Here is a 25,049-nt window from a genome sequence, read left to right as displayed (position 1 = left end):
ATAAGAGCCCGTTGTTTCTGCCTGCAATACATCTCTGACTAGTAGAGAAGAGGATGAGAAAAATTACACCATATTTGTTTGCCGCGATGATTTCTAGTGTTTGGGGTTTTTTTTCAGAAATACCAAGAACTTCCAGACAGTATGGACAGTCTGACCTTGGAGGGTAATTCCTCTGTCTTCAGTACTTTTTCAGAGCAAATTGTCTTGTGGCTTTTCTAATAGGCACCTGTTCAGCACACAAAATCCATGCAGAAACCTGCGTGACACCTCTCGGCGAGCGCTGGCTCCGGCTGTGTTCTTGTACCCTTGCACATTTGGCGAAGACACCTGGGTGATGCTGGCGTGCAATGGCTGCAAGTCTTCCGTGTCGTTCGGAGTGGTGGTGCACACTAAGCATTTATGCTGTTTATGGCTGAGCAGTGGGTTCCTTAAGTAACTCAGGTTTTACTGAAAGTGTTTTCAGAAACTGATTTCGCATGGCAAACTCTATAATACGCTCAATATTTAAAATGCATATGGCAGAATCTTCACCTCCCCTCCTCCTTGTATATATATTTTATTTTTTTTTACAGCCCAGAAAAGGCCAGATCCTGCCTGGATTTTTTTTCTGTTATTTTTAGTGCAGTTTCTGTTGGTCACCCTGTTGTCATGGGGCACATTCATGCTCTTCTCTGCCCACACCAGAAATAACTATTGCGTTATACTTGAACTGCCCAGGCAACTTTCAGCCAAACAGAAATATTCCTGCTACTGAGGCTTGTCAGAATTGCCATGTTTTAGTAAAGGCTCAGAAAACACCTGACTAAGCAGGGCTTTCATGGCTTCAATGGAAAATTGGGGGTTTTCCACTTTTGAACGTATCCAGACTCTTCTGAGCGCGTCAGTTCCAAAACTTGCAGCTGTCCCCAGTGCCCCAGGTGGGCTCTGTGAGCTGAAGACATAAGAGAAGTGTCTTGCTAATAGCCATGCTGCCCTTCACAGCGACATCCAGGCCAGACTTAGGCACCACGAATCCTCTAGGATATTACAGCCATATGGAATTGATGGGCACCTTTAACCCGATGGCTACTTCACTAAAAAAACTCTCACATCATTTCGCCTGATTTATTCAGGGTGTTTCCAGAGATGAGGTTTTTGCAGAAAGAAAGGAGGGGCACATGCATCCATATGGCACAGGGAATATACCAAAATACAAGCCAAGTATTTACACGGCTGGAGCTGATACTTTCCCAGGAGGAGGACTTAGGTCATATTTTCATTATAACCATGGAAAAAAGTCCATCGACATGCTCAGCTCATACAAAACATCATTTCAGGAAGGGTTGGCTGGGAAGTGATCAGGGAACTTAATTTCCCTTAAAAAATGTGTCTTCCTTAAAACTGAATTTATTGAAATTTTACTGATTTGGCAAAACATTGTCTCAGAGGAGAGTACGAGGAAAAGAATTCTCATAATACTTTAACATACTGTTTTTCATGATAGCCCACTTCTCATAAGAATTTAGTTGTAGGTGTTTTATTTAGCGATTTCCAAATGTATAGTGGAATATAGACTATTTAAACTGACTCTGCTTCATAGCTGTTTTTCTGTTTAGTGTGAATCTTAATTTGGAAATCTGAAAACCCGCAGCCAATCAGACTTTCCATTCTCTGCCTCACTTCTGCTCAGATGATTTGTGTAATGTTTTTTAAGCTACCAGCTTTTCTCACGTTGATTGGTGAAAACAAGAATTTATAGAAATCTTGCTTGTCATAGCTGATAGAAATCATTGTGCATAAGTGCTTAAAAGCCTTTGAAAAAATCTGACTCCAAGTCTCTATGGCGTAACGTGGAGATATGTGTAGATAAGATTAATGAATACAAGTTGAGTAGCGAGAAAAACATAATTAGGCTGTTTCTGATGTTTATCAGAGTGGAAGGGGCCATGAATAAAAAGCAGGCATTTAATCAGAGTGGAGAGATGTGACGTGCTCCTAGCTGTACGCTTGTTGCAAGCAAGCTTCCTCTAGCTCCGTTACCAAGCTGTTTGTCTGGGGATGCACTGTGCAGCGCCATGGAAAGCCGTGGCGGAAGGAGGCACGTGCGGAGCACGCCTCCGCTCCCCCGGCTGCCGTGCAAATGCTCAGCACTTCAGTGGTGGGGCCACCATAGGGCAATAAATCAAAACAGAGGTGTATTCCTGCCTGTGCTCCTCTCTCCCGCAGAGCGTGCTTGGAAAGCGAATACGGGAGGTGCAGTATGGTCATGAACTATTGTCCTTTTGATTCCCTGGTGGCACCCGTGGGAGTTAGCATGAAGGTGAATGTCGGGTAAGCTGATTTCCCCAGTTGGCAACACAGTGTGCCCCACAGAGTTTGGCTCATGATATTCAGGGCTTTTTTTCAAAAACATGTAGAAAGAGGGGAAAAAACATTGAAGTTTTCTTCCACTCCGAAAACACCCATCTATCTTGTCAGACAACGGCAGCCCATAAGACAAAGGGGAATGGCGGATTCGGGATCTTGAAAGGACTCTGAATTACCTGGGAGAGTGAGGTTAGTGTTCAGCACAGGACGGAAAAGTGGACTGCAGGCTATATTGACTGCAAGTACCTGACCCAGTATGTAGAAGCTTAGTTTGATACCTTTTTTAGTGTGACTGTGACCGAGCACTGGCACAGGTTGCCCAGGGAGGTTGTGGAGTCTCCATCATTGGAGATACTCAAAAGCCATCTGGACATGGTCCTAGGCAGCCTGCTTTAGGTGATCCTGCTTGAGCAGGCAGAGTTGGACCAGGTGACATCCAGGTGTCCCTTCCAGCCCCAGCCACTCTGCGATTTGTTGTTCAGCCAGACTATTACTGTTTCTCTATAAACAGCGCAGCAACCTCTGTGCTGTCCACTCACATCCAAAGCTGCCCCTAAGGCAGGGAGAATCTCTGGGTCAGTTAGGTTATCATGAAACCCTAACCTCAGAGGCAGCTTATGGCTAATATCATACCACTGCATTGGATCTAACAGCCCCCTCACTCACAGGGAAAGGAGATAATATTTTTGTTATAATTTCACTGTGTATCTGTACAAGGCCAAAAGCAAAAATTTATACTAGAACTGCTAAAGAAGCCTGATTACAGCATCTCAAATACATTTCATACAAAACATGTGAGGGAAAATCGATATTATTTTCTTACCATGCTTTTTTTTTCTACTGTTGCAGACTAAATATCCATAATAGCATCTCTTTCCCATGTATACTATGAACACCTGTATCAACATTGCAACACACACCCTGGTAACATTAAAAAGCATTTTTGCATGCTTACCATTTTAAAAAGGCTTTCAGGGCATGGTGTGACTTTGTCCTGCAGCTCCAGGTGAGACAAACAGTGTGGCCCACAGAGGGCAGCTGGGTTTGGCTGCTCATTCCTAACACCATCGTGGCTTTAAGTAGAAGTAAAAATAGCCTGAGGTGGCTCACACAGATCCTATGAAATTGTTATTCACCCTTTAGTATAAGGCATCTGTTTTAAACTACAAGATAATTGCAATCATTCAGGCAGTTTTATGTTCTTTCATTCCAATTCTAGATTTACACCATTTTAGCAACAGCTGTAAGGCCCGTTGGCTTCACGGTCAAGCTCAACTTGATAGATGGAAACAAGTCTGAGCACTTGAAATGCACTGTAATGCCACGGAACCACCATGCACCGGAGCACAGGTCATCCTGGTGGTGCCAAATGTAGGTATATGTTGACACGAAACAGTTGGGCAGTTTAAGAGCTGCTAAGAAATGCCTCATCTTAGCAAGTGACCAGAGCATGCACCAAGTGTCACTCTGGCAGCGTTTCATGAGCAAGATTCCCCTGAGATGCGAGGAAACGCTGAGCTGTTTAGGCCATCTCACACTGGTAGCTGAAGGTGGACCTTGAGGTTGAACATCAGCCTGTTGCCCCAGGTGCTTTGCCTCTCCCTCTTTCCATTGGCTGCAAACTGCCATTTAACTTTTTAAACTCTTCATCCCACCAGATGTATCTAGAACAGCTCCAGGAATTGCCACAGCAAATGCAGCCTTAAACACCCAGGCAATAAACATCTGGAAAATGTATACCAGCGTCTCTGATTCCTACTGCACAGCTCTAGATTTACAGCACAAATCCCCCCCCACAGAGACCTGCAAAGCTAAGGCTCTTCCGGACAGGGTAGAGGCAAGTGCTTCTTTCCCTGGTACAGGAAACTAAAATAGACAAGGAGTGAGGAGGACAGCAGAAAAATGGACACATTGCGCTCTCCCAGCTTTCTGTGGTGTTAGGTGCTGGAGGGTGGGACAGCTAAAGATGTTGCTGTTCAGCTAATGCACTTCCAAAAGGCTATTTCAAACACTTAACAGTTTTTATTCTTCTGTCCTGGTTTCAGCTGGGATAGAGTTAATTTTCTTCCTAGTAGTTGGTACCATGCTGTGTTTTGGATTTAGCATGAGAGTAATGTTGACAACACACTGATGTTTTGGTTGTTGCTACATAGTTCTTATACTAAATCAAGGACTTCTCAGCTTCCCATGCTCTGCCAGCGAGCAGGTGCACAAGAAGCCGGGAGGGAGCACAGCCAGGACAGCTGACCCAAAATGGCCAAAGGGATATTCCATACCATATGCCAACTTGCTCGGTATATAAACTGGGGGCGTTGGCTGGGGGCGGGGGATCACTGCTTGGGGACAGGCTGAGCATTGGTCAGCGGGTGGTGAGCAATTGTATTGTGCGCCACTTGTTAGTCTATTATTATATTTGCTGTTGTTATTATTATCATTATCTCTTCCTTTACTGTTCTATTAAATGATCTTTATTGCAACCCATGAGTTTTATTTTTTTTTCCATTCTCCTCCCCATCCCACTGTGGGGGGTAGGGGGTGGGGGTCAGCAAGCAGCTGCGCGGTGCTTAGTTGCCAGCTGGGGTTAAACCACGACATCTTCCCAGATACAGCTTGTTTCTTTGAAGACAGTATGGCTTAATTCAGCCCCGGTGTAATTACAGCAGCTTCGGTGAGGTTGCAACATCCTTACAACCAGGTTAAAATTATTCCTTTGTTCCACGTTTCCTTTTTCCTGACCAGCCGTAGCTCCATTGTCCCGGCTTTTAACTCTTGTACCAAACGCGCAGTTGCTGCATAAAGTGCTTTTGCTGTCCATTTGCAAGCGGTGACCTTCCTTTTCCCTTGGCACAAGTCCCCACATGGAAGTGTAATCTTCCACAGCTGAGTGACTTTCAATATACAGGCAAAAGCAGAGTGAAAACCTTTGCATTGCTATTAAAGCCGCTCTCTATAAACAATTACTTGTCTTAATAGGGATTAATATAAGAACTAATCCAGTATTGAAAGAAGGTGAAACCACTGCAAAGCTGGTCTTGCAGCTGTAATTTCCTTCTGCAAATAGAGCTGCGGAGCTACTAACCAAGTCAGGAACTCTTCCCCAAGGAGGTTATCAGCAGAGTGAGAGCGCAGGAACAAGCTATACTACTATTCATGGGCAGAAAAGCTGTTTGTTTGTTTGATTAGTTTGTTGGTTTTCTGAGTCTTTTGGTTGTCAGTTGTTTTTTTTTTTTTTCAATTATGAAGACCGCAAATAGAAGCTGACATACAGAAAATGTATGCTATAAGTGTTTTGGTGGCTTGTTAGCAATAGAAAGTTTACGTAAGACTTCAAATAAAGGAAAAAATGACTACTGTGTGCAGAACGCTAGAACAAATCTGTGAAATCAGAATAGGCTAGGTAATAACTTTTATTTGGTGAATTTTAATGCACAGACAGTTCATTAGGAGCCACAACAATACAGAACCAGCTACTCAGAGATGCGCTAGCATAATCAGCTAGATTAAATGCAACCTTGTGAACCACTAATAAGATTACATTTCAGTGAGCTAATCAACGCAATATTGTGATTATGTGGAGTTAAAATAGATTATTAGAATAGAAATAAGGCCAGTCATTTCGATGGAATTAGATGGAATTAATAGTCTGTCTTTTCTTATTTTTACATTTCTTAAAATTCAAGCTTAGTGGTAATAGCCTTACAAAATCTTTTCTTTGTTATGTTCTATCTGTTTATTTGCCGTTCACTAGGATAGCTTTGTTCAGCCAAGCAGAGGGATTAGTAGAAATCTCACCCTTTGTCATAATGTGTGAAAAAGTGACAACATCTGAAGAGATCCATGTCTCATTTTGCTAAGGGACAGCAGCCATACAAAGATGCTAACAACCGAGCAGCTCAGTCAGAGCCTTCTTTAAATGCTGAGTTTTGGACCCTGGAACGCGTCCAACTTGATGTTGTGATGACAGTGATGGCCTGCCCTCATTCAGAGCCACCTCTGCCTCCCCTGCCTTGAGTCAGAGGCTCCTCACCTTCCTCAGCTTCTCCATGGTGCTCAAAAAATAGCTCTGAGCTTCTTAAGTGATTTGCTGTTTAGCACGGCATTTGCTCTGGGATCAGTCAGCAAGTCCTAGTGAGCTGTCTGGTTTCCTTGAAGAGCCTGCGTGGGGCCAGTCACAGCATTGCTACCATAGATGCAGAACTTCTCTTGTCATACACACCATCTACTACTGGAGCACCTCTGTATATGCTGAGCACCTGGAACAGGCACAGTCCATACCATGCAGTATCAAACGCTTGGAAATAATTGTTAGGTTATGTGTTAAAGCCTCATCTGCACAACCGTAAAGGCCCACAGAGATCATCCTCAAACCTGCTCCTTATTACCTCCCCCGGCCAGATGTCTCCTGACTGCTCTATGCCCTTTGAGCAGCTTTTTATCTACATTAAGTCTTGTCTCCCTCAGTTTGAACAGTAATTTTTTCTGGTGGTACGAAATCAAATACTGTGCTTAAGGGTAAGTAGATTAAAACTATTCAACTTTCTTGTCTTAAAAAAAAATGGTACGTCTCCCAGATAGAGAGGTTAGTTTGCCTCAGTCTGCCATTTACCACTGCACAATGTTTCTATTTTTCTCTGTCAGGCTTCAGAATTCCGTGCATTCTGAGGTCAGATGACAGCATGCAATGTTTGCACAACTCATTTTTTAATCTTTCTAAAAAAAAAAGTTATTAATTTGTTATTCGATAGTCACTGTATTTATGACACTTCACTTTGGTGTTTATTTAAAATAAAAAATTAAAACCTTTGACACCTTGAGCCAGATCTCTGGGATGGAGAATATCCTGTTTTCCTGGTCTTTTTTAACCTTTAGGACCTGTTTCCCTGTGTCTTTCTTAACCTTTTGAATCATCATCTTTATCTAGTTTCAGTGCTCAAGCATTTATTTCTGTAGGTCAGAGTATTGAAAACTGATGCAAACTCTGCTGAACTTGATCGCATTCTCTCTACACAACTGACTCGTTTCTTCTTTTTTTTTTTTCTCCACAAGACTTTGTTCTAATTTCCTTTGTATGGTCAATATCTGCTTGAGCAGCAGCAATTTTTACTTTATCATTATTCTATAATCTCCTAATATCCTTTTTAATATCCCCCTCCTGCAAGCTTTATTATCCTTTGTACTAAAATAAACAGCAATTAGAATATTATTACTAAAATTTTAATATATAAAGAGAATAAGCTGAAAAATACAATTGAAATAAAATGTAAATGTTATTTTCAAGCAGATCAGTGTGAAATGCTTGCTGGCATCAGCCTCGTTTTCTCCATACTGGCAATCTCCTTCCTACAAAGAGTTCAGGTTAGGAATCCTCTCCCTGTTGGTCAAAGATTTGAAATTGTTTCTCAGTTGGCTGAGGAACAATCGAGGTTGGTATGGCTTTCTTTGCTCTGCCTGACATGCATTTAGATGTATGTTTAAAAAAGGGAGTTCCTGGGTTTCCTGGAAAATTACAGAAACTCAATATATACTGCGAGAAAAATACACACTTTTCCACCTATGGCCAGCAAGCAGCTTCGCGGTGGAATAAAACACCGCCTGTGAGAGGCATATTCAGATCATTTGGTTGTTTTCTGGTGAACTCTGCGTAATAACTGCAAAGGAAAATAGCACATTTACTCAAAATAATGGTGTTAAGTTGATGCTGTCTGAAGAGCTACAAAAGATGTGACAAAGGGTGGCTAAGCCATTGAAATGCAGTTTTTCTTTCCTTTTATCAGTTCAAAGTGTAAATTGCACCTTTTTAGTTTTACATTTGTGACATACCTTTTGCCTGAGAATATAATTTGTTTAAGAGGTAGCTAAGAGTTAAAAAGAGAAATTTAAGTCCCTTAGTTGAACCGATCTATTTACACGATATATTACCATCCATAGTTGGGCTAATTTACTTATTTTTCCCTTGCTCAAGCATTTTAGGTACTTTTAGTCTCTGTACAAAGATAGATTATTTAAAGATTCCTCTTATTTTTTTAAAGTAATATTTTTTCCCAATCATTAATTTTAAGGTTAGCAGAGCCTTTGTAACCTTGATTGCTTAATCAAAATACATGAAAAAAAAAAGAAAATACCTAGGATTTCATGCATTCTCTCCTGTTTTCCAAGCAACAATGAGCAGCCCAGGTAACTCCCTCCTGTTGACCCAGCTACAACGTGGTGATGAGAGGGCACAGCCTGAGTACAAGACCATACCAGCAACTCAGAAGCATGATACGGAGAAAAACAAGGAAGATCTGAGTCTGTTCCTCAGCTTGTCTGTTTTAATTTGAGTCATACAGAGTTTTGCCACTTATGAGCGTTGGACCTGGTAGCCCAAATGCACAAGTTCACGCACTTAGTCAAAATTACATCTGCAGAAAGCTTGAGAGACCTCGCTGTGGAGTAGTCTGTCATAGGACGAATATGAAGATGGCAACAAGCACTGGTACTAAATCAGCTTGCTGTTTTGTTTCTTGCTTCTGTATAATAGAAAGCGATCAAAAAAGCACTTCTGGTTTTCTGTGGATGAAAAATGAATCAGGTATCATGTCAGAATAGACTTGATCAACTCTGGCAGGGTCTGCTACCACAAGTTTGTCACCAGCACGCGTGGCCGGGAGGCGAGTAGGGTAGTGCTGGAGAAGCATAGGACAACAATTTTATGTACAGAAGCAGACAGCAACTATTTCTTGTTATGCCCATGTCTTTTTGTTTCAGAGCAGTCTTCTGAGCAAGTATTTGGAAATTTGTTTTCTCAGAAATGGGCCACAAACAGCAGATCGCTCCTTCAAAGATGAAAAGAAACAATCCTTCACAATTCTGCCTCTACCAACAATACAAAGAATGGTTTATACATCAATGAATGCCTTCTTTTTTTTTGTGATAGATTACCCAGAAATCATGGTTAGAAGATTTACCCGAATTTATCAGCTGCACATTGCCTCATACCACTCTCTCCTAGGCTACAGACATTTCTGTTTCCTTTTCTCCTCTGCTTTTGCTTCCTTTGAAAGAACCCTTTCTACTCCTCTATCTCTGCAGAGATTGTTTTTATTAGTATTTTCCCTGTATTTTCGCTCAATGTTTTACATGCCTGCAGAAAACCTATGAGGAAAAAACCTGAAAGAGCATAGTTTATTTACCTAACAAAGTGAAAGCTCTGGCAGGGGGGTTGGACTAGATGATCTCCAGAGGTCCCTTCCGACCCTATGATTCTATGATTCTATGATTTTTCCTTGGGAACATTGCAGAGAGAACGCTGTTTAAACTACTGGACTGTACTGTCAGCAGAACAAACAGGTACCAACCAGTTAAAAATGCATTTCACTTGGATATTTTGAGGGTTCAGTTCTGGGACTGAGCTTCCAGAATAGTTTTCCAACAGGATCATGAAGATAACCTACCAGAGCTGTATTCAAGTAGGGCTGAATACCACTATAGAAAAACAATAGTTTGGCATGGACAGTTGGGGGATGGGGGGTGATGGGGGGTCCTCTCCAGATCTATAAGCTCACATTACCAATTGCCCAACCCCTCTTTCTGTGCTGGGATTTCCTCTGACTCTACATGAAAACACACGCACTCGACGACGAAAGAGAAAAACAAGCCTCCGCACTTGCATTTGCTCATGTAACCTCAGACTGACCACATCCACCAGCAACAGATCTTGCCGCATGCAAAGTAGAACCGGTGTTATCCCTTCAAGGTAGCAACACTTTGTTTTCCCTAAGTCTCCTTTCCAAAAAATAAAAAAGCGCATAATTAAACTACTAAAATATGCTGCAGCAGACAGTAACACGTAGGTTTTGCAACAAAGTCAAAAGGCTGTCGTCATTACCTTACAAATTCCCGTCTCTTTTTGTGAGGCTTAGAACACCTGTGAGCCAGTTGCTAACAGAAGATAATTAGCTCCTAATTAACACTTACACCTATCGCATTCAGTTTTTTAGAATTTTACATTTTATAGTTCTCCCAGCTTAACCTGCTCTCATCCTTTCTCTAATGAATGAACAACTTTGCCCAACTCTTTGCTACTATCGAGGGAAGTGCCTGTGAGGCAAGACGCTGGCTGCTGGTGCCCTTCTGCAACCTGTGTCTTACACACAACCGGTTGCAGTGTTCTGGATACCAGGACGACTCTTGCTAGGGCTATATTTCTCGAGGTATGCAGGCAAGACAAAAACACCTCTTCTAATATATTTTTGATGAACTCCAGATCAAGGCAAGAGCAACCCCAAACTGTAAATAGCTCTGAGGACACTGTAGGGGCTTGACTGAACTTATGTGAGGCAACTGGTGGTATACTTAATGGTGAATAACCCAGCAGAAAAAAAGATGATGTATGATTTCAGAGCCATGCACATATCATGGTGTTGGTTGATCTCCTCTCCCAAGTAACAGGTGATAGGACTAGAGGAAACAGCCTCAAGTTGTGCCAGGGGAGGTTTAGACTGGACATTAGGAAAAATTTTTACACTGAAAGGGTTATTAAGCATTGGAACAGGCTGCCCAGGGAAGCGGTTGAGGCACCATCCCTGGAGGTATTTAAAGGACGGATAGACATAATGCTTAGAGATGCAGTTTAGTGATGGTTTTTGTCAGCGTTAGGTTGATGGTTGGACTCGATGATCTGAAAGGTCCCTTCCAACCTAGGCACGTCTGTGATTCTATGATTCTATGATCACATCTGAGGCATGTTTCTTTTTTGTTCTGCATCCGCCAGCCCAGCACTTCTCTGGCTTCTTACATGTCACACATATATGTGAAGTAGGAAGCCCTTGAAAATTCCCTGTATATGAAAATACACCCTCCCCCAAGATGGTCAGGAGGAAGAAAGAGCCCTTTTCTCTCTTCACTACCAACCATTTTGTTCAGCAGCAGTTGAACACAAATTTACCTTTTTGTTGAAGTTATGTTAGTTTTGGAATTGTGAAGAGCTCCTAAACAGGTTGTTTTGAAGACGACTGAAGGTCACGTATTTTGTTTGATGACTGGAACATGCTGGAAGAGTCCATATGCTAAGTGTCAAAGCAGGCTCTGAAACATAAATTTAGTTTAAGCACTTGCTTTTTACTGAGAACATATGTCTGGGGAGAAGCCCCAAGGCTAAATCCCACCTTACCTTTAGATTTACATACTTTTATATATTCAGACAAACAAACTGTAAATTCTCTAGGTAAGGGAAAAGTCATCAGTATTGGACTAGAATATTAAACATCAATCTGGGTTAGTCGGTACCTAAGGATACAGCTCAAGGTTAGTCCTACCAGGGTAGACGTATTTTCAATTGGTCATGATGATCATCAACTGCCACATAAGTTACCACAGTTCAACTGGTGGGTGATGATAATTTGTGAAACTCCATCACTTCTGATCATATTTTGCCCCTGATAATGGTAGCTGATGAGTATTGATCCCCTAAGTCCTGTCCCTATTCACTGGCTCAAATTAAAGGGTCTTGCTTTCACCTTGTTTGTTAAAACCTTTCTGACATGTTTCACACGCAAAGGATTTTGCTGCCTTTCTTAAAACAAGTGCACCTTTGCTGCAAAGTTGGAACGACCTTCATTTTTCCTGCTATGATCACAGTCCTCGCAGGTAATGCTTTCCTTTGAACGGTTTGTTCTGACTTAAGTGATTTTACAAGGTCTTCTTTATCTTTTCATCCCAGACGAATTCATTATAAACGTCTACAGCCCGTCTCTGGCCTCACCAGTGCTGGCACTGCGGTGGCCCGCTCAGCTGCTGCTGCTGTTGCTGCATATGCTGCTGTTGCAGTTTGCTCTATTTCAGGCAGCTGTTTCACATCCCCCACACCCCTGGCAATCTTTCTTCAGTGACCTGCTGCGTCTTGCTGACCCTCAGATTAGGCAAGGCCCGGTTAAAGGCTGGTCATTTTTTGCTTGGTTCATTGCTGATATCAGAATTATTACAAAATAGCACAGATTAACTTCAGCAGAAACCTTTGGTTCTGGTCACAAAGTCATACAGTAAAAACCTTGCTAGCAGCGTGTTTTTCCTTTCATATTGGTACTCTCCCAGGTCAGACAGAGGAGGTGACTGACACCCCTTAAAGGTGACACTCTCTAAAGAGCCGTCTGCAAACATGCACTTCAAAGGTCTAAGCAAGATAAATTACCTGTTAATTTAAAGGAAGCTATAAGTTTTTATCCCACCAGTACACTTGAGATAAAAATGTTTCTAGCAGATAGACAACACCACATTACCTCTGCATTAACAACACAGTTACTGTCACAGCTGTCTTGCAAACATTTCACAAAATTCTTGACTCCAGAGCAGCCCAATGGCTATGTCTCAGTTCCTTCTCGTGCAATGAGGAAACGTCCTTGTAATCCTGTCCTAACACATTCCGCTAAGAGACATGAGTCAAGCTTTCATGGCCTTAGGAGCCAGTTGCCAAAAGCAAATCATGGTGTGTGTCAGCCTGCTCCCATTTCAGTTGCACTGGCTGGCAAAGCTGAGCCTCACAAGGTTCTCTGTGCGTTGTTAAGCTGACCAAGACACAATGAATCGCAGAATCATAGAATGGTTTGGGTTGAAAGGCACCTTAAAGATCATCTAGTTCCAACCCCCCTGCCCTGGGCAGGGACACCTCCCACCAGACCAGGCTGCTCAAAGCCCCATCCAGCCTGGCCTGGAACACTTCCAGGGATGGGGCATCCACAGCTTCTCTGGGCAACCTGTTCCAGTGCCTCACCACCCTCACAGTAAAGAATTTCTTCCTAATGTCTAATCTAAATCTCTCCTCTTTCTGTTTAAAACTATTACCCCTCCCCATCTTTCCTGTAGGCCCCCTTTAGGTACTTGAATCAATTCAGTGATGGTGAATTCAGTGATGGTGAATCAGACCCAGTCTGATTGTTTTCCCCCAAAGTTTACTCCAGGTTACCTCCCAAGCTAAGTATCCAAATTTTAAATTCCCTAGAAGCATGAACAGTCTGAGTTGCGCTTTCCAAAGGAGAGGGAATCAAGCTGGGCTGTGCAGTGACTCAAAACATTTTCAGACGACTAGCCTTTGGCTGTACTTCAAAGGACACTTCCAACCTACCTAAGCAAGCACAGCCATCGAAAGAGGCAGTCCTGCCCTTCTCCCCAGTCATTTCTTCCCACACTCCTTCCTTGTGCTAGCACAAGCTGCTCTGTGAATATACTGCGGTACTGAGCAGGCTGAAAAATAAACCTCATTAATAGTTTTGGCCAGGCAGTTTTTCAGCTCCTCGAGTCTTGCCTGTCACCTGACTGCACAAGTACTTGTGCTAGCCCAAAGGCGAGGCAGGTTTGAGGCCAGAGCCTCAAACTACAGCCTTCCTATCTGTGGTAATGTGTGCAGATTTTTTAAGGCCAGGTTGTTCAATCCACCAGTTTTCCTCTGTCAGCGACGCTGTTTTTCCAAGCGAGGGCTGCAGTCCCAGCTCCAAGCCCCGCGCCACGCCATGGCACAGGCGTCCGATAAGGTACATTCAGACCTCGCAAAAGAAAACTGCCACGAGTAAACGATCTGACAACAGCAAAATGGAGAGTCATGGGTCTATAAAGTGTTTGAATGGCAGTTTCTCCTCCCATTAAGATTAGGGTTTTTTTTAAATCCATGTATTTTCACAGAATAGCCCTAATTGCTTTTTGTGCAGGCCTGGTGGTTTTGCTCTTGAAACTTTGCCTAGTAGGAGCCATTGTTAGGAGACAATTGAAAAAAGAAAGGGAAAAAGGACTTTCTAGTCTCACTCCTGAATAGCTATTTTGTTCTAGCTTTGATATGTCTTTTCCACTCCTTGGCGTTCCAGCAGTAAGAGAGCAAAACTCGATTACTCTTAAACTAAAGCTGTGAAATGAAAAAAAGCCGAGACAGCCATCTAGGAGGCCACTTTCGGCTCTGCCCGATCAACACGAGTTCTCTGCTGTTTGGCTGTTAGGGTCATGATGAACAGCCTCAAGACCAGGCAGCTGAGCCGCCAAACCACCTGAAAACGACAGGCCACAGCTACTGTTAAGAGCTGAACGTGCCTTTCTCCGTGAAATCACTGCACCTTCTCCTGGAGGAGGTGGGATGTGTATGTGCACAGATGCTTCAGTCACAGCTTCCGCATCAGTAAAACCAAGAAATGGGAAGGACAGTGATTAGAAGGCAACCCCAGCAGACGGTTTCGGACTGGACAACGAACTCCTACATGTTTTAAGGACCCGACCTGTATGCTGTCTTAATGCAAATACAAGATGTTACTGGATAGTACAAAATGTCTAATGAATATAACTGCAGCTAGTTGTAACTTTACAAGCTTAAGCTGAATTAAGGGGAGCATTAATACTGTTTTGCCGAGTCTAATGATCAACCATTTAAACGAATTAACTTGATGAACAAACTACACGTGGGAGTTTTGTTTTTTTCCCTTTGTGACTGGCCTCAACTACTAAACCTCCATAATATTTGCAGGCAGATCTTGAGAAAAATGCCACAGCGCAAGACAAACTATGATGTGCTGGTGATCTTCACCTGGCTCCCCGGAGCCTCCCTGAGCCTGTGATCATCGTTTCACTGAGCACATTCACTCTTCATCATGGACAGGGTTCATCCCACTCACCTTTAATCAGCAAGGTGTCTCAGAAGCCGTTTTTCTCAGATTCTTCAGTAGGGAGAAAAAAATACAGCCTCCAATTAGCTATAAAAACCAGAATTGTAAACAGAAATACATGACAGTGCATCTGCAAATACTTAAAGCTCTGTTTTTCAGCAGAGGCTGTTTTGCAGTTATACTTCTTTGAAATGAAATACTCTGATTACTGATCAGTCAAAATGTGCATTTGTGTCTGGTACACTTTGAATGGTTTCCAGTAGAGCCTTTAAGACTTGCGAGTTATGCAATTAAATATAGTTTTGCTTTCTCTTACTTTTATATAGACAATTGAGTTCACTAACTGCTACTAAAATAATGCAGGACTTGCAAAATTAAGCAGTATGTGTAGGAATTATAGTGGATTTCCTGAATAGCCATGGCTCTGCCCTCACTGCTCCATCTATGATTATTTTTATTTATGTAATCAGATATTCATTCTGCAATGGCTTGTTTGTGCCTCTAGGAAGTGAACAGATGTGTCTCTCTTTCAAGCCAAGATAAATAATATTGGTCGTAGATGATGATTTCTTCTTAGTTCCTTCAAGTCTAGAATGACTCTTTTCCAAGAGCGGTTTTTTTCTGTATTGCTACCTCACAATACAGACATCTTCTCCTGTAGCTAGTCCAAATGTGGGGGTTCTTTTGTTCTGATTTCCCAAAGGGTGTATATGAAACACTGACCGTTATTTTAAGCTTGGTCAGCAGTGGGCACACTCAGCATTGTGCTGATAGATGTTTACAGGAACTTTAGACAGGTTAAAAAAGAGATGATCTGCTAATGTTAAACTTTCAGGAAATCCTTCCAGCTAAACACTACTATTAATATTTAACTTCACCATATGCGAAGTTTTCTGGGGCTCAGATCAATATTTTTCTTTAAATTATGATTTACTAAGCTATATTTTTAAAACATGGTGCTATTTGCTAATAAGACTCATCATGCTGACTTTCTAATTAGCGTAATTAATGTGCTCAAACTGAATTGCAATTAAAACTTTCGTACTATTTATCTAGAGAAAACCGTTAGTGAATATATAAATACATTTTACACCTACAGTTGTACTTTTAGCAGGTAGTAACTCTTCAACCCTCAAAGAGTTTTCCCTTCAATCTCAAGGTGAAAAGATGCCTTTAGTAAAAGTTACCAGTACACTCACTCACTGTATTTGAGGTCTGAGTCTGTTTTCCATATACCCACAACCTCAAGAGTGTTTGCTGGTTCTAGTGGTTCATACAGACATCCCAAATTTTGACTCATTTATTTATTTTGCCATGCTAAAGTAGATGGGTTGGGTTTTTCTTTATTGCAGAAGAAATAAAAGATATTCTGAGTCTTTTTGGTAGTCAGAATGAGTCACCTATCCTTGTTAAAGATTGAGCCTCTTGCAGTCGTGTTGTCACAGTTCACTTGGGCTTTGTCTCTCTCTCTCGGCATAGTTTACCGTCATCCATGATGCATGAGCAAAACTGTATAATTTTTGTGGCTGTTCTCTTAATTTCTTATGTTGCTTATGCCTTTTTATACAGATGAAAGCAGCACATAGCTGAAAGTAAGGGAATCGTGTCCCAGCATTAAGCACTGCTTCACCAAGTGCTTAAACAATGATTTCTTTATGTACATTAGCTCACCAGATCCACTTTTCCCTACATTTTAGGGGGAAACCTGGATTTTGTGACACAGAAGGAATGTGCGAAGACCATCTTCAAAGCCGAACGAAGGAAGAAAAAGATCCTAAAATTAGGAGGACAGGACAGCAAACACAGCAGCAGTTTTGAGCCCAAGACCATCACCCTCTAGGACAAAGCTAATGCTTTTAATCCTTCTTGGAGAGCTACCATCAGCGTTTTAGCGACATTTCCCAGTAGCTCTCGCCCCGCCGCCCCCCGGCTGCTGCCATGGCAGAAGGGGGACGTTGGGGCACGGTTGGGTGGATGGAGGCAGGATGGAGTTTGCGAAGGGCTTGCTGTTAGCAGAGTGGAGGGGATGGCTCGTCCTGGTAGTGGCCGCAGTGACAAATGTCGGGTTTAAGGGCTGCCCTCCCCGGCAAGTCACCAGATGGCGGTGTAACGCCAGCAAAACCAAGCGCTGCCGGCAGCTTCCCACCCTGGGAGATGCTCCCTGGCTGGGTCCGGCGTCCTGAGCACCGCCCTCCTCCGGGCACGTTTGGGGGCTAAATACTCGATAATGTCGGATGTCCCCTTAATTAGCTCCCCCTCTCCCCACAAGCTGTATTCAGTAGGTAAATCCATACTTACTGCTGTGAGAACTTGCAGATCCTATTCAGAAAGATGCAAGGTTTATTCCTGACACGTGCCCCTGACTTTATATTCCCATCTATTTTCTAAAATATGCCCAGACAAAATTATTACTAAATACAGTGATATTTCCTGCACGCAGCCTGTCTGAATATTTGCATTGACTAGGCACTCTGGTGGGCCAGTTAAGATATGACAGCAAGAGCATCCGTGCACAAGACTTCCTTTGAAGCAAAGCTGCTGTTGCCTCCAGTGATCTTGAAGTGACTTGCAACAGTCAGAAATCTCCAGTGCTCTCAGATGAGCTGCTTAGATTGTGTCTTGGACCACCTTTCCTCTACCATAAGAAGGCTTTCAATGTGTAAGTTTACAAAAGGATCTGTCACCTTAGATTGTATTCCCTAAGTTCAGAAGGTCTAGCTCTGCAAGAGCTGTCAGACACTTTGAGAAAAAGACATTTGAATTAAAAAATATTAATACAGATTCCACCTGTATCTTCTGAGGATGCAATAAATTTTCTGGAGCCTGGCACTGAGACTACTCTAGTTGTGTTATTACTCGTGTCCATCCTTTCTATAGCCTCTTTGATATCACTATATCACCAGGCTAATGTATAGGTCAACAAGTGTTTGCAATTCATTTTGAACACTCAAAGCTGCCCCTCAGGAGGGAGGTTAGAACAAATTTTCCTAATATTTAAAAAGAAATATTCTATAAGTTAATTGTAGTCCTTTTTTGGCATTCTGTAAGGCAGCATGGCTCTGCAGTACTTTCATAATCATAAGTTGCCTTCAAAACCACATGACTGGTGAAGTTTCAGAATCTCAGAATGAAATGTTTCCATTACAGTCATCTCAGTTTTGTTGGATATAGCTCTGCTTTACCACCAAACTGCAATGCAAAATTCACAAAAGCTGCACAATTTTTAAAGCTGCACTGAAACGGCTTAATATTGAGTGCAGCTCTTTGCAAAAATTTTTCCTACCGTTAGTTAACAGTTGATCGAAAGGGCACACGCAACTTCTCCTGACCTCTCCTGGCCTCTCAAGCTCTGCAATGAATACTTTCTAATGGCAAAGATGAAGGGAAGAAATGAAAAAGACAAGAACTGCTCAAACAAAGCAACTCAGAGAGAATTTCAGGGCCCCCACAGACATGATAACAAGAAAAATGTAGGTAGGTTTATTTTGGCAGGAAGAAGCAGTGACTAATCATGCACAAAGGAAGCCTCTGTAGAGTGGGAGTTTGAGGTGCGGGTGTGGGAAGAAGTAAGAGGACGTTACCAGGAGAAAGAACATTAACATTAGCATGACAGAGAATTCATATTTTCAGTGTGTGGCTGGGATTCCCTTCATGATGCCTCAATCTGTGTCAGTAGTACTCATCAAATCCAGAAGCTGCCACAATCAGATTTCAGGCAAACTCATACCTACCTTGAAATCTTACAGACTTAAAAGAAGAGTGAGCAGAGAGCACTACATTAGATGCTGAGAATTTAGACTGGACCGAAGAGGAGGAGGAGAAGTAGTGAAAAAAGCCCATTATCTGCCAAATCGACAAACAGGGACGCATTCCCGATTACAGCCCTACTTAAAAGTAAGAACAAGCCATTCTCTAGGTCAACAGCAAAGTAAGTAGTAAGAATCCAGGTGTATTCCTGAACTCCTCTTGAAGTCTATCCATGCCAGCACCTGGGAAACCATCAGGGAAATCCAACTCCTGGTCAGTGAAAATGCCATCATGGAGCTATTACAAAAACACACACCACGGCAACCTTTTACCTCCTGAAGTTGTGACCCTCTGTGTAGGTCTTTAAATTAATTAGTTTCTGACTTAGAAGTGAACGTCTGGTTGCCTAATGCACTATGCTGTTATATGCTATGCAGAGGAGGATGGAAATTCCCAAGTTTATTTTACTTTGAAGAAATGAGTTTCATATGCCTAAACAAAAGCAGGAGTCACCCCCGAAAGTTCAAACTTGTATGTTCATTGTTAATTTTTTTTTTTTTTTTACCTGCAATTGAACAACCTGTCATTCTTTTAAGAGTAGCTGGTCTTAAAACCAAGACTCAGCTATATATGAGCCTGGTAATATAGTGGTATTAAAGTGGTTGGCCTGGTGCATGAGCAGCTGAAAGCAATTTCTCTCTGGATCACCTGCGTAGACCACTAGTAAGATGTTTCTAGGGCCTGGAAATCCCAGAGGAGGTGAAGAGAGCTGATTCTCTGAGCCCCATCTGCATCTGATGAACACACATATCACAACCTGCTCTCAGTGCAACCTGAGAACCGACCCCAGATTTGCAGCATTCCTTTGTCTGAAATGTAACAGAAATGGCCAGGGCAGGCCTGAATGGAAAGAGGAAAAAAAAAGAAAAAAAATTCACAACTGTTGAATAACTGTTGGGAATTAGCTGGTCAAAAAATACTGCATTTTTTAAAAATAATGGGGGGGCTGAACTTTTAAGAACAGTCTGGAGGGATTTCAGCTCAAAGAAGCAGCTTGAAAAGATAAAGCATAGGTAAAAGTGTCCCAGGAGAGAGAAGAAAGTCTTTTCAGAGCAACTGAAAAAAGATCAAACTAGATACTATGTGATGAAGAGCAGACAAGGACACATCACTGAAATGACAGACAGTTTATAAGGAACAGAAAAGGGGGGACGCCCCCCTTCTGTTCCCCCTCTAGAATATCGATTAGTTTCTTAGGGATGTCTATGCTGTGTTGATAGCTTAGATTTGGTTCTTCTATATGCTGGGTGCGGAGCTGGGCACCCCTCGCCCACACCAATACAGTGGTCAGAAGCATAAGCCAAGCTCACCTGGGAAAGCATACACAGGTAAGCGTACACCTACTTGTGCGTGCAAGTAAGTCGAGACTAGATAATAAAGTCTCTGCTTAGACTCTATCAGGCTCATCAGATTTTCCTCTGGAAGAGCGTTGCTTCATCTGTACCCGAAACCAAAATTAAAACTACCAGAAGATGAAAATAACAAATGCATCCTGAACCTCAGCTATGAAATAACTTGATTATATGAAAGATGTTGTTCCAGGTTAAATCAATCTGAAGCAGGCTTGCTATCTGGCTTACTAACATTCTAGTCTGAGAAAGAAAAGCACAGAGATTCAAGCATCATCTGAAGAACAGAACATCCAGCAGTTTTACAGTGTGGAGTCAGTAAAATTCGTGTACTTGAAGACTATGATTTTTGCCTTGAAATTTCTGAAACTATATGAACACCCCCAAAATTATTCAGAACTCAGTCCTATGGCATTTGCAGGACTTTTCTTGACACAACAGAGATCACGACTGTTATATCTCTGAGTCTTATTGCGTAGTATAAACTCAACTTGGCTCTCTAGCCAAATTCTTAACACAAAAAAAGGTAAGTCCAGAGACACATGGATGTATCCTCGGGCTTACAGAAATATTCCTCAGCTGTGAAAAAAAATAACAGAGAGAAGCTGAAAGTGCAGTTCTGCTCATATATTTATAATTTTCAGCAGAAAATTTGAACAGGGATCATCCATCCCTGCTGGGCAATTTCTAAGAAATAGTCTGTGTAATTGTGTGGTTGTTACACTCTGTATTGTATGCATCTAAATTAAAGTAGGAAAGCCTGTAAGTCATAATCCAAGCCAACTATTAGTCTAATCAGTCTATCATGCTTATTGTAACTCAGTAATGAGTTGCTGGAAGGACTTCTCTAAGCTGTACAGAAGGGCCTGGAAAAGATCCAGTCACTTTACGCATCTGAGAATGTCACCAGGAAGAGAGGAATTAGATCTACAATGCTATTATAAGCAAATGTTTGGATCACTCCCAATGTTTTTTTATCACCCTTTACAATACACAAAGGTGAATAATTTGCAGTGGGACCACAGGACCATGAGTAGTAACATTTACCTCGGGAATATTTTTGTCAGATGCTGGCAGCCTAAGCACTGGAAAGGAAAACAGAAATTAAATCATTCTTCAGAATTACCTCTAAAATCAGTCAACCCTGCTAGGCAGAAGTTGGATTTATTCAGGGAAGAGGAGTGAACACTACTGTGCCATGTTTGGAGCTAACTAACTGGTTTGTTTTATAAATCCCATTGGAAATAAAAAGCTATGCCTGATATACCTAAGAGTGTCTAACCGTTCCCAGTTTGTGGCATGCATATTCTGTTCTGATCTAAATAATTTAAAATGCTGTGTACAGAAAGCCTACAAGTAATGCAGAAATGTAAGAGAGTCTGACATTTCACTCTTGTCCAGTTACTTTGAGATTTTGATTTCTTGAACACTCTTCTGTGTTCCTGGGTACTGAATTAATGAATTGAAGGTGCAGAACCTGACCACACTCTGCTCCCACCTTTAGAGTAATACCCTGAAATCCCTAAACCAGAGCTGGGTACAAGGCTCTTCGAAGTGCCAGTGTTCCCGCGATAGTGCTGGGATGGAGGAGCTGGAAGGTTTGGGCTGCTCTGAAGCGACGTGTGGAGCAGGGATGCCCAGGAGACAGACACCCTGGGGGCTCCCTCGCTGCTCCGCAGACCTCATTGCTGGCAACAAGAATATTATGGTCCCCTGGAGCAGCTGCCGAGTGAGGGAAATATTTTGGTTCAAACATATTGTGTTCAGGTGCTTCTGAAATCAAATTTTCTTTGATTTCTGGTTCACAGATTTCTGCTTGAAATAGAAGAAATCAAATTAAAAGAATCAAATAATGTCTCATAAAGAGCAGACCCAGCCCGCGCAACCATCTCTGTGTGCTACTGTTCTTTAGAATAAAAGCTGATTTAAGGACATTTCCCACTGCTTTTCTGCTGGTGGATAAAACAATAACATGGATGATGGGTATGGCTGGATCGCAGCTTGCTTTAGTTCCAAAAACTACCATGCGGTAACTGCAGCCGTTTCACCTGTGCAAGCAACAACCATGCACAATTTTGCCAACATCAATCAGTGCAAGAGTCTTTAAAACAATGTGTGAAGTGGGAGTAGAAATCCCTCCAGCTCTGATCCATCACTGCTTTCACTCAATAATCAGCTCTGCGGCAATCTCTAACAGAGCAAAGAAGGAGGGAGGGCAATGAATCTACTTCAATGGCTGCTAGTTTTCACTTATGAAGAGGCCAATTCAGTAAACCTCTACAGGGATCATGAACAGGCATGCTGCTTTCCTTGCTTTTTTCTAAATCATGCCCTAACCCTAAAAAACTTCAGCTTCCTGCTCAGTCGTACCCCAATGAGACTTTGCACCACAGAAGCAAACATGACTGAGGAATTGTGTTCCTTCCCACCTTCCCCGAGCAGCGCGCTGCAAACCTGCTGCTGCGGCAACCCAACCGGTGGGCAACCTCTCTATCCAAACAAAGTCTAAGATAGCTAATTATTTTGCTGTTTGAAGTGCAGCTCCTGAGAATGAGGTCAAGCAGGCGTCTGGAGCAGAGTTCCTCTCTCTGCCACTGTGCCTGGCACCTACCAATCTCCTTTTGCTCTCTAGGAGTCTTAGCGGGCCAGCCTTCGTCCTCTAAACAGCAGCTGTGTTGTGGAAATGCTTTACCAAAGACTGGCAAAGTAGGCGCTCTTTCAGAGAGGAAACAGTTCAGTGCATAGAACAGCAACGGATCCTGAAAGTCTCCGTGTTCTCTGGAAGCTGGATTCCAGTCACTTTAACAATTTCCTGGGATGGTGACAGTCAGTGCAGCCAGCAGAGGCAATGCAATTATGTACTGAGCCTGAGCAGAGGCCAAGACTGGGCTGCCTCTGAAATCGCAAAACCAAATTAAAAACAAAACCAGTGACATATGCAGAACGACAGCTCTCCTGCCTCCAGCTGGATACTACCGCCCCATCTCCTCTTTGACTGGAAAACTAGAACAGTAAGAAAGAAACCCTGAAAACCCAGACCTCGAACTCTCAAAGTTTAGGCTGACTTAGCAGGTGGTGAGAACAGGACTAGGAACAGGATGCACCCATGAAATGGCTGAGAGTGCCCCAATAGACACCGTGGTGCTCAGTCTCTCCTTACCAGCTGGGAACAACTGTAACCTAAGGAAGGACAGCACACCCTTCTTCTGGTCAACAAGAGAGGAGGTTTCCGCTGCTTATACTCAGACAACAGCATTCCTGATGGGCACCCTGACTGCCTAACTTAAGCACCTGACGACAGTCTGCTCTCTAGAGAAGTTTTCTGACAGTACAGTGCCTCAAACAAATGCAGTTCCAGGTACCTAGTGGTGGTGTGCACTGCAGCAGCCATGTGTGAACACCATCAATATTGCCTGGAGATACTGGAGCAAGCAGGCGCTGCTGGGATGCAGCACCCTTGTGAACAGCAGGTGCCCAGACCCCTAAGCAAGAGGCTGATCCCAGTGTGAACATCATGCCAGTCCCTTTGGTGATGATTTGCTCCATATCTCCTTGGCAATTTGGAGACACTGCTTTGAGAACTGATACAACAAAATACCAAATGAAATAGTCATCTCTAATTGCTTTAGAAAATTAGTTCCATAGGCATCCTTTGGCATGATTTACTAGATCCATTAAAACTATAGTAAACATTTATTAAATTATATGAATTAGAGGTAAGGAGAAAACTTGCAAATGTATTTTTGCTCAGCTTTGCCTCACTGTCAGCACAGATGTCCGTGGACTATGACTCATGAATAATGTTTTCAGGTCAGATTTACTTTTAAGCCTGGAAGTACACTTACATTAAATGAACAACTTGTGATGCATTTACTCCAGATTTTCTAAGAAAAATGAATCCTGGCAGTTCAAGTTATCCTGGCTGTCAGGTAGCCTGCAAAATGTTTTTCTCAAAAGCCTTTGCACAACTTAGAGTGGTCTTTGGCCATGTTTACTTCATTACAAAAGGCAGAGAGGGAAACTGGTAATATCACTCTCATATTAAAACATTTCCTAGAAACAGTTAACATAATTTAAAGAAAATGAATCAAAGGAGACATTGCTTTCCTATGTTAATCCCTAAGCAGTAGCTAATAGGCTGGAATTTACAGAAGAACATCAGCATTCTGCCTACGTTTCAACTTGCTTGCTAAATCTTCTTTACTTGCCAATCAACACCACCTCTGTCAAATTCATATTTTGGATCAAATTTATATCTACAATACTAGACCAGATGCACTTTAGCTCACATTATCTTCAGCAAATCAAAATTCTAATCTAACTTTTGAGCTTAGTGGACTTCTTCCTTTCATACTCAGTAGTCAAGCGATCATATTGTCTCAGGCCCAGCACAAGTCCCCTTTCGCCTTCCTGAAGCTGCCCAACAGCTGAATGGAACAGTGTACCTTGGCAGTAAGTCTTAGCTTGTTTAATAAAATGGTCCCCACACATCATGCAGAGCACAGACTTGATGTTTCAGCACTGAAACAGGGAGGACTTTTGTTGTGGATTTAACAGGTGCGAAAGTGGTGCCCTCAGTTCAACGAATAATTCAAGGCGAATCTGACAAATTCTGCTTCTGTCTGGGGCAAAAGAATATTGTATTTTTTCCGAATGGGCTTTAACTGCACTAAGGACTATCTGCAGTAATTCTTTGTAAGAAGTTCAGTTCAAGCGTTCACATTCATCACTGGAGATGTTTTGACCAAACAAAGAGGTCACCTGGTACATTTTCATGACCTTGTTACTCTTCATAATCACATTTCTACTGTCCATATTAATTTTGGTGCATATGCTGTTTCACAAATTATTTTCATTTCATTGATATTCAGCAAAAACTCACGTGAAGCGTGTCTTTGGGGAAAATATTCTAGCCACAAGTGAATTCACT

The sequence above is a fragment of the Larus michahellis genome, chromosome 5 (genome assembly GCF_964199755.1).
Source record: "Larus michahellis chromosome 5, bLarMic1.1, whole genome shotgun sequence".
Classification (NCBI taxonomy): Eukaryota; Metazoa; Chordata; class Aves; order Charadriiformes; family Laridae; genus Larus; species Larus michahellis.
This window is presented reverse-complemented; position numbering follows the sequence as displayed.